This window comes from Ailuropoda melanoleuca, chromosome 18 (genome assembly GCF_002007445.2).
Source record: "Ailuropoda melanoleuca isolate Jingjing chromosome 18, ASM200744v2, whole genome shotgun sequence".
Lineage (NCBI taxonomy): Eukaryota > Metazoa > Chordata > Mammalia > Carnivora > Ursidae > Ailuropoda > Ailuropoda melanoleuca.
Window position 1 is genome coordinate 27807221 of NC_048235.1, and position 10127 is coordinate 27817347.

Consider the following 10127-nt stretch of genomic DNA (forward strand, 5'->3'; position numbering starts at 1 on the left):
CCAACTGCAAAAATTTTGGTGAAGATTAAATGCAATAAAATATAGCACATTTAGTACATATTCTAGCATAAGGTATTGTTCAATAAACGACCGTTTTATTTATTCCACCTTCCTTTTTCTTTTAATATCACACCACTACTTGCTTTATGAAGTCCAAACCAGCTGCAAAATATAAACTGGCTAGAACTTCAGGTTTTTCTATGAATCCTTTAAAAAAACAGCAGGGGCTGGGAGAGCTGGAGAACTTTCAAGTAAGTTATTGAGAATCTGATAGGTGTCAATGGCCACATCCAAATTCTGAATAGGGAATGAAGCATGGGAATAAATGCAATGCTTTTTGGAAATAAAGAGAAAGGGAGGAAGAAAAACTGAAATAAGAGAACACATTAACCCCAAGGAAAAAAACTTATTGAGTTCGCTATTGGAACAAAATAACTGATACTTTTATCTCAGATGATTAGAGCATTAAACTAAACAGGCAAAATGTTGTAAGCATCCTTGATCGCCTTCCATAAGCGGCATTAGCCACGTAAATCAACAAAGCAAATAAGCTAGGTGGGATTAACTGAACTATAAAAATGGGGGTAAGAGTGAATATTGGATTTTTATTTTTTTAAACTCAAATTAAAATAATAGCCCCAGGGACATACAAAGGCAGTCAGGAAATGTCAAAGATAAAAACGTTAATTAGAACAGGTGGTTTCTTCTTAAAGTAGGCTGCAGTGTTGTCTCTTTCTTGACATTTGGAAACCTGAAATTCTTCTCTACCAGTTCACCCTTGACTAATATACTCTTTTGTTTAAAGAACAAAACCAATGAAGGTAATATTTATTTCTTAGAGTTTAAAGATAATGCCCTTTCTGGGGGTAGATATCATGGAATCAAGCTCTGTAATTCAACCAAAGGTAAAATCTGTCAAAATATTTGTTTAAAATCCCCTGGAGAATATTCTGTATCCCTCAGAGTAATAAGCAGGAAGTCACTTTATTGCTCTCTGTATTCGCTGTACAAGCATTTATGTAAGAAAGGGAGCTAGAATTGCTAGAAGGGCAATGTACATCATTGAAGCACACAGAGGGCACATTTCAGAGAATTTGGGTCTGTGCATGAATCCCATGCAAAAGCAACGTGGGCTTACATGCTCTTGTGCATGGAAAGCACCCACATACAGTCATGTATATATTTGTGTGTAGTATATGCATAAAAATATCTTCAAGATCTAGTTAAAATACAAATTCTAGCTACACCCATCTCAGGCCCCCACTCTATTTACCTTTATTAATGTGTCTAGCGGTTGACCCCAGGAGTATACATTCTTAACTGTCACCCACAAGTGATTTTTATGTAGGTGGTCTAAAGACCATACTTTAAAAACACTGTTATAAAACAATTTTTAAGTTACTCATAATGAAGAAAAGAATGATACTGTGTTAGTACCTTTATCTAAGCTATTCTTACCCCAAGCAGAGAAAGGCAACATAAGTGATCTGATTTCTGGGCCTTTGGGTTCCTTGAGGTGACACAGGCATTCTATAATCGAAGGTCACACTAAATAGCCTCTTTCTCTACAGATGTAAGGCACTGACTTAAATTCACATTCAAGGTAAAAATACCAGTGCACACACAGTTTGGCACTTCCTATTTCCTGTGTGCTACAGATGTAAAGCTATCGAACACAGCCCTCCAAAGGCGCCAACGTCTATGTTTCTCCCCGTTGCATCTCTAGTGATCTTCGCCTCAACTCCACTTTATTATTCTGCTCCCATGACCACATCCTACACAGTTCAGCTTCACCCAGAACAGCTGAAACACTGAAATTGTCCAATTAAATATTCCCCCAATAACCACAAAGTTCTGTCCTTCCACTCTGGGCTTTGCTAGGACCTCTGCTCCATTTTTCTCAGCCTCATTAGAGCCCTTTTGCCTTTACTTCTTTTCTCTTTCATTTTGGATTTCATCAGCTCAAAAATTTTTTTGCACCAAATGCAACTCCTTTCTTCTATCACCTTTCTTGTTTTAAAGATTTTATTTATTTATTTATTTATTTATTTATTTATTTATTTATTTTTATTTGACAGAGAGAGAGAGAGTGAGCACAGGCAGGGGGAGCAGGAAAGGGAAAAGCAGGCTCCCGCTGAGCAGGGAGTCCAATGCAGGGCTGGATCCCAGAATCCTGGGATCATGACCCAAGCCGAAGGCAGATGCTTAACTGACTGAGCCACCCAGGTGTCCCATCTTTCTATCTTTTATACCTCAAAAATACGAAGCCTAGACCAACCCAAGTGACCATTTTCTCAGTGCAAATACTGCAATATTAGGTTTAGTTAGAGACTCTTGAAAAAACAATGCAGACAGTGGCTGCTGTAAGGTCATAATTTATGCACTTAGGTTGGGTTCCCAGACTTCTCCAAAAGCCTTCTTTATTTTATTAGTGCACACTCTCTCCCATTCTCCATCCTAGCTATTTCCAATCTTTGCCACTCTCTTCAAACATCTGGACCCCTTACGCTCAGGGAGAATATTCACCTCTTATTTCATAGAGAAAATAGAACTCATCAGACAAGAACCACTAAACTTTCTATTCCCAAGCAACACATATGCCTACACCTGGTCCTGTCACAAAAGGATTAAATACCCGTTTTTCTGTCCTCAGAGAATCCCATTGATGTGCTCTATATACCTTTAACTTCTACTATTTTGCAAAGTATTATCTGTGCAACACCAACATCCTTATCATCCTGGGGGCTTGACAAGGTACAGAAGCTTCAGTCCAGACCTCAGAATCAGTATCTCCAGATTTGGCATCAAAGAATTCAGGATTTTTAGGTGATATTTCTCTCAAGTATGAGAATGACTGACATCTAGCCTCATCAGAGACCGACAGTATTTATTTCCCCTCAACCCCGGGTCTTCAACATTTCCCATCAATGTTTAAACTGGCATCGTTCTCTCATCAGTTCTGGCTGTCTACCCGCCTACCCACTTAGACTCTTATTATTCTCTTCTGTTTCACAGACATGCTTCTTGAAACATCTGCTTACTTCCTACACTCTCTAAACTAACATTCCCTTTTCAATCACTGTCCCCCACTACCAACATTCCTATCTACTCAAACCATTTTGAAAGTCACTAATCGTCTTATTGCTGAATCCAGGAGGCATGTTTCTGTCTATATCTTACTTGAGCTGCTGGTAGCAGTTGATTCAGTTGACTGCCTTTCCTGGCCTTCCATGACACGATAGCCAATTCCTATTCTCAGCCCATCTCTTAAATTATTGAGTACTCTCCAGATTTCTTCTCTAAGATATCTTCTCTTTTATTTTATATGCATGTTCTTGGGGGAAATTTCATCCATTTCTATGTCTTCAAATGTTATATACAATCTGATGAATACAAAAATCTGTATTCTAAGCCATATTTCTCTCTTGAGCTGCATTTCCACCATTTCCATCTCACTCCCACACATTGACCAAGGCTGTTCCTGTTCTGTCCTCTACCTGAATCATGCCTGAGTATTAGCTGCCATTCCTGTTCGTTCTTCACCACCACATCTGATGAATCACCAAGTTTTATATATTCTATCTCCTAATCTCTCTCAGATTTTTTCATTTGCTCCTCTACGTTTCACCTTGTTCTTCTCTTCCCTTCCTTTTCTGAATATTCAGTACAAAAGCCATTAGGTGGGGACAGGAAAGGCATGCATCAACATCAATGGTGGAAAGCTGCCATTGGCCCAGGGTGCGGGAGCAGAAGTGAGATGAGAACAACAGGGAGTTACCAGCACGGAAAGGGAAAAAACAAGATTGAACCCCTGACATGTTGGATTAGGAATTGGAGGAACAGATGTGAACTTGCGATTTTTAATATATATATACATACACATATACACACACACATATGCACGTGTATATGTCTCTCCCTTAGTACTGCTGACTAAGAGGATTTGGGAGCATGATGTAAATGGTTATATTGTGTTCATGGAGAAAAATATTCTTGTTGTTAGGAAATACACCCTAAAGTGTTCAAGGATGATGGAACATTAAATAAGCAACTTACTTTCAAATAGTTAAGAAGAGAAAAAATTATTTGTACTGTATTTGGAACTTTTCTATAAGCATAAGATTGTTTCAAGACTAAAATAAAACAAATTAAAACAACAATGAGATGATGCTACACACGTATTGGAATGGCTAAAATCCAAAGGATCACACATTTCAAAAAAATCTATCCTTTTTCTGTCAGTAATTAACAGAGCTAACAGACAGAAAATCAATGAGGGTACTGTTGAACTGAATAGCAACATTAGTCAAAGAAATCTAATTAACATTCTTAAAAATATTTCATCCCACAACATTATAATACACATTCTTCTCAAGCTTGCATGGAACATTTACCAAGGCAGACCATATTCTGGGCCATAAAATACACCTTAACAATTTTAGGGTGCCTGGGTGGCTCAGTCAGTTAAGCGTCTGTCTTCAGCTCAGGTCATGATCCCAGGATCCTGGGATCAAGCCCCGCATTGGGCTCCCTGCCTAGTGGGGAGTCTGCTTCTCCCTATACTTCTACCCCTGCTCGTGATCTTTCTCTCTCTCACATACACACTCTCTCTTTCTCTCTCAAATAAATAAATACATAAAATCTTAAAAAAAATTTTTTTAAAGAACATAAGTCATACAAATTATGCTCAGACCACAATGGAATTAAACTGGAAAGCAATGACTGGAAGACAACTGGAAAATCCTGAAATAGTTAGAAATTAAACAATATACTTTTTAAAAATTGTTATTTATTTATTTGAAAGAGAGAGAGAGTGTGAGAGAGAGAGAGAGAGAGATCACGAGCAGAGGGGAGGAGCAGAGGGAGAAGCAAACTCCTCAAGAGCAGGGAGCCCAACACAGGGCTCAATCTCAGGTCCCCTGGATCATGACCTGAGCTGAAGACAGACACTCAACTGACTGAGCCACCCAGGCGCGCCCAAACAACATACTTTTAAATAACACATAGGTCAAAAAAAAGTCTTCAAGAGAAATCTTAACATATTTTGAGCTAATTGAAAATGAAAATAAAATATCAAAATTTGTGGAATGCTGCAAAAGCAGTGCTTAGAGAAAAATGTATAGCACTGAAGGCATAGAATAGAAAAGAAAACAAACCTAAACTCAATAATCTAAGCTTCTACTGTGGGAGGGGCGCCTGGGTGGCACAGTGGTTAGGCGTCTGCCTTCGGCTCAGGGCGTGATGCCAGCGTTATGGGATCGAGCCCCACATCAGGCTCTTCTGCTGTGAGCCTGCTTCTTCCTCTCCCACTCCCCCTGCTTATGTTCCCTCTCTCACTGGCTGTCTCTATCTCTGTAGAATAAAAAAAAAAAATCTTTAAGCTTCTACTGTGGGAAACTAGAAAACGAAGAACAAATTAAATCCAAATTAAACAGAATAAAATAATTTAAAAAATAGACCAAAACCAATGAAGTTGAAAGCAAGAAATTAACAGAATAAATCAATGAAACCTAAAAGCATGTTTTTGAAAAGACCAACAAAATGGATAAATCTCTAACTAGGCTAACTAAAAATAAAAGATAGATGACACAAATTACTATTATCAAAAATGGGGGGCCATCACCATTGATCTGATGGGCATTAAAAAGATAAAGGGGCATCTGGGTGGCTCAATCACTTAACCTTTGGACCCTTAGTTTCAGCTCAGGTCATGATCTCAGGGTCATGAGATGGAGCCCCACGCCAAGCTCTGTGCTCAGCGCAGAGTATGCTTGAGATTCTCTCCCTCCCCCTCCTGGCCTGCCCTTCACCCCACCCACGCTCATGCACGCACGCTCTCTCTCTCTCCCCTAAATAAATAAAGTTTTCTTTTTTTTTAAGGGATAATAAAAGAGGGGTGTCTAGCTAGCTCAGTTAGTGGAACATGTGACTCTTGATCTCAGGGTCATGAGTTTGAGCCCACATTGGGCATAGAGCTTATCTGAAAAAAAAAAAAGATAATAAAAGAATACTATGTACAACTCTATTCCCATAAATTTGATAACCTAGATGAAATGGACCAAGTCTTTGAAAGATACAGTCTATCAAAACTCACACAAGGAGAAATAGATAAGCTCAAAGGACCTCTATCAATTGGAGAAATTGAATCAATAATTAATAACCTTTCAAAACAGAAAGTACCAGGCCCAGATGGTTTCACTGTTAAATTCTACCAAATACTTAAAGAAAAAATTAATAGGTTGTCTGCAATCTGTTCCAGAAAATAGAAACACAGGGAAAGAGGAAACACTTTTTAACTCATGTTACAAGGCCAAAATTACTCCAATACCAAAACCAGACAAAGACATTACAAATAAGGAAAATTACAGACCAACCTCTCTCATGAACATAGATGGAAAACTCCTCAAGAAAATATTAACAAATCAAATACAACATTGCATAAAAGGAGTATACACCATGACCAAATGAGATTTATCTCAGATGTGTAAGACTGGAATAGCATTTGAAAAACAATTAATGTAATCCATCATCACACTGACAGGCTAAAGAAGAAAAATCATGTTACCTGATGGTATCAAGAAAAAGTATTTGGTGAAATCCAACCGCATCCATGACAAAACTTTCAGCAAACTATGAACACAGGAGAGTTTCCTCAATGTGATAAAAAAAAAAAAACTACAAAAACCCTACAACTAACATCTACTTAACATTTCATTTACAGAACTCAATTGCTTTCCTATATGCCAGTAATAAATAATTGGAATATGAAATCAAAAACACAACACTATTTACATTAGCACTTCCCAAAATAAAATTCTTAGACATAAATCTAACAAAATATATATAAGATCTATATGAGAAAAACTATAAAACTCTGATGAAGGATGCAAAGAAGATCTAAAGAAATTAAGAGCTATTCCATGTTTGTGGATAGGAAAACTAAATATTCTTAAGATATCAGTTCTTCCCAACTTTTCTGTAGATTCAACGCAATATCAATCAAAATCCCAGCAAATTATTTTGTGGATTGACAAACTGAATAAAGTTTTGTAGAAGGGCAAAAGACCCAGAGCAGTCAACACAATACTGAAGCAAAAGAACAAAGTCGAGGACTGACATTACCCAACTTATTGTAAAGCTGCAATAATCCAGACAGTATGATGTTGGTGAAAGAGCAGATGAAAGATCAATGAAACAGAAGAGAGAATCCAGAAATATGCCTGTACAAATATAGTCAACTGATCTTTGACAAAGGAGCAAATGTAATTCAATGGCGAAAGAACTGCCTTTTTAATAAATAGTGCGGAAACAACTGATCACCTACATGCAAGAAAATGAGTTGAAACAAGACCTTATACCTTTCATAAAAAATTAACTTGAACTTGATAAATGACCTAAATGTAAAACACAAAATTGTAAAGCTCCTAGAAGATAATGCAGGAGAAAATATAGGTAACCTTGGGTGTGGTGATGACCTTTTAGGTACAGCACCAAGAGTATAATCCATTAAAGAAAAAAATGACAAGCTGGACTTCATTGAAATAAATTCTGCTCTGCAAAAGACAGTATCAAGAGAATGAAAATACAATCCACAGTCTGAGAGAGAATCTTTGTAAAATCCACATTTGGGAACGTACGAGAATCTATAATAAAAAGAACTTTTAAAACAACAGTAATAAACAACCTAACTTCAAAATCGGCAAAATATCTGAATAGATATCTACCAAAGAAGACACACAGATGGTAAATAAGCATAGGAAAAGATGTTCGATATCATATATCATTAGGGACTTACAAATTGATATAATGAAATACTACCACACACCTATTAGAATGGCTAAAACCCAAAACACCAATAACACCAAATGCCGACAAGGCTGGGAGCAACAAGAACGCTCATTCGTTGCTGGTAGGAATGCAAAATGGTATAGCCACTTTGGATGACAGTTTGCTAGTTTCTTACAAAATTAAACATACTCTTACTATATAATCCAGCAATCACACTACTTGTATTTACCCAAAAAAACTGAGAACTTATGTCACCCAAATACCCACACATGTGTATTTATATCAGCTCTATTCATAATTGCAAAAAATTAGAAGTAACCAAGATGTTCTTCAGTATGTGAAGAGATAAACTGGTACATCCATACAATGCAATGTTATTTGGTGATTTAAAAAAAAAAAAAAAGAGCATATCAAGCCACGAAAAGACACACAGGAACCTTAAGTGCACACTGTTAAGTGCAGGAAGCCAGCTGAAAAAGTTGTCTGTACTGTGTGATTCCAACTGTACTACACTCTGGAAAGGCAAACTGCAAGACAGCGTACAGATCACCAGTTTCCATGGTTTTAGCGAGAGGAGGAGGGGATGAATCGGCAGAACATAAGGGATATTTAGGACAGTGAAACTATTCTGTGCAATAATTGTTAAAACCTATAGAACTGTATGATACAAAGAATACACCCTAATGCAAACAATGGACTTTAGGTACTAATCATTTATCAGTAAGTTTATCCATTGTAACAAATGTACCACGCTAATGGCAAGATGTTAATAACAGGAGCAACAGTGTACACGTGAAGGGGGGCGCCGAGGCAGTTCGTGTATGGAACTCTGCACCATATTTCTGGAAACCTAAAACTGCTCTCAAAAATAAAGTCTCTTAAAAAAAATAATGATTAGGAAATGAGATAAAGTCTATTTTAAATATCTCTCCACTTTTCTCCACTGCAATTTCCATACTTTTGTTCAAGCTACCTCCATCTTTTGCCTCCGTCCTATTTTTTTAAGGATTTTATTTATTATTTATTTATTTGTTTGTTTGTTTATTTGACAGAGAGAGAGAGCACAAGCAGGTGAAGCAGCAGGCAGAGGGAGAGGGAGAAGCGGGGTCCCTGGGAGCCAGATGCCATGCAGGGCTCCATCCGAGGACCCTGGGATCATGACCTGAGCTGAAGGCAGACGCTTAACCCAAATGAACAACCCAGGCTCCCCATGCCTCTCTACTATTATAACCTCCACCCAACCTTCAAATCTCCCGTGATTCATAGCTCATTCAGCAGCAAAAGGAAGATTTTTTTTTAAAGATTTTATTTTTTTTAAGATTTTATTTATTTATTTGACAGAGAGAAAGCACAAGGAGGGGGAACAGCAGGCAGAGGAAGAGGGAGAAGCAGGTTCCCTGCTGAGCAGGGAGCCCGATGTAGGGCTCAATCCCAGGACCCTGGGATCATGACCTGAGCCGAAGGCAGACGCTTCACCAACTGAGCCACCCAGGTGCTCCTAAAGGATGCCTTTTTCACAAGGATGTGGAGAAAGGGGAGCCCTCCTGCACTGTTGGTGGTAATGCAAACTGGTGCGGCCACTCTGGAAAACAGTGTGGAGTTCCTCAAAAAGTTAAAAATAAAACTACCCCAAGACCAACACTGTCTTTGAAGCTGTCCTTGAATTTAGGGCTATGAGAACACAGCAGCCCAGAAAGCCAGGAATGGAGATCCTGCAGGAGGAAGGGGTTCATCATGGCAGATGACCTAAGGCAATTCCTGTATAAACAATTACTCCGTGTTGAAGGGCTCCATGCTATTGTCGTGTCACACACAGTGCCTATTATTAAAGCAGCCAATGATAGTGCTTCAGAGCATGCTTTCAGACTTGGTTTCTTACCTACTTTTGCCCTTGCAACAAACCAAGGGAGCAAACTTGGACTTTCAAAAAATAAAAGTATCATCTGTTACTATAATACCTACCATACCGTTCAATGCAATCATTGACCTTTGGTGGTGAGTTTCATAGCCAGCAGTAATGCCCGCACAGGACTGTCAGCCTCGAAAAGGAAATCACTCCATTATTTGAAGAATTGAGACAAGTTGTGGAAGTTCCTTAATCTGGCAATGGTTTTGATATACACCTTATTTTCATTATAGCAGACACAATATCAATCCAGCAATCTTTAGGCTACAAGAATACTGTATGCACGTACTCTGGAAAGGGCCTCTTTTCCCACCTTATACCAAAGAAAGAGCCTACAGATATAATTTATGGACAGACTGTTATCTCTTCTTGTGTGGGGTCTTTTCTTATTTAGTGAGATCTGGGGATATCACAGAAATGGTTCAATACATCT

General features: G+C 38.2%; 1 pseudogene; it reads left to right on the plus strand.

Annotated features, from left to right (window-relative positions):
- Nucleotides 1-9522: 9522 nt before the first annotated feature.
- On the plus strand, nucleotides 9523-9887 carry LOC100464286 (annotated as a pseudogene).
- The last annotated feature ends 240 nt before the right edge of the window (nucleotides 9888-10127 follow it).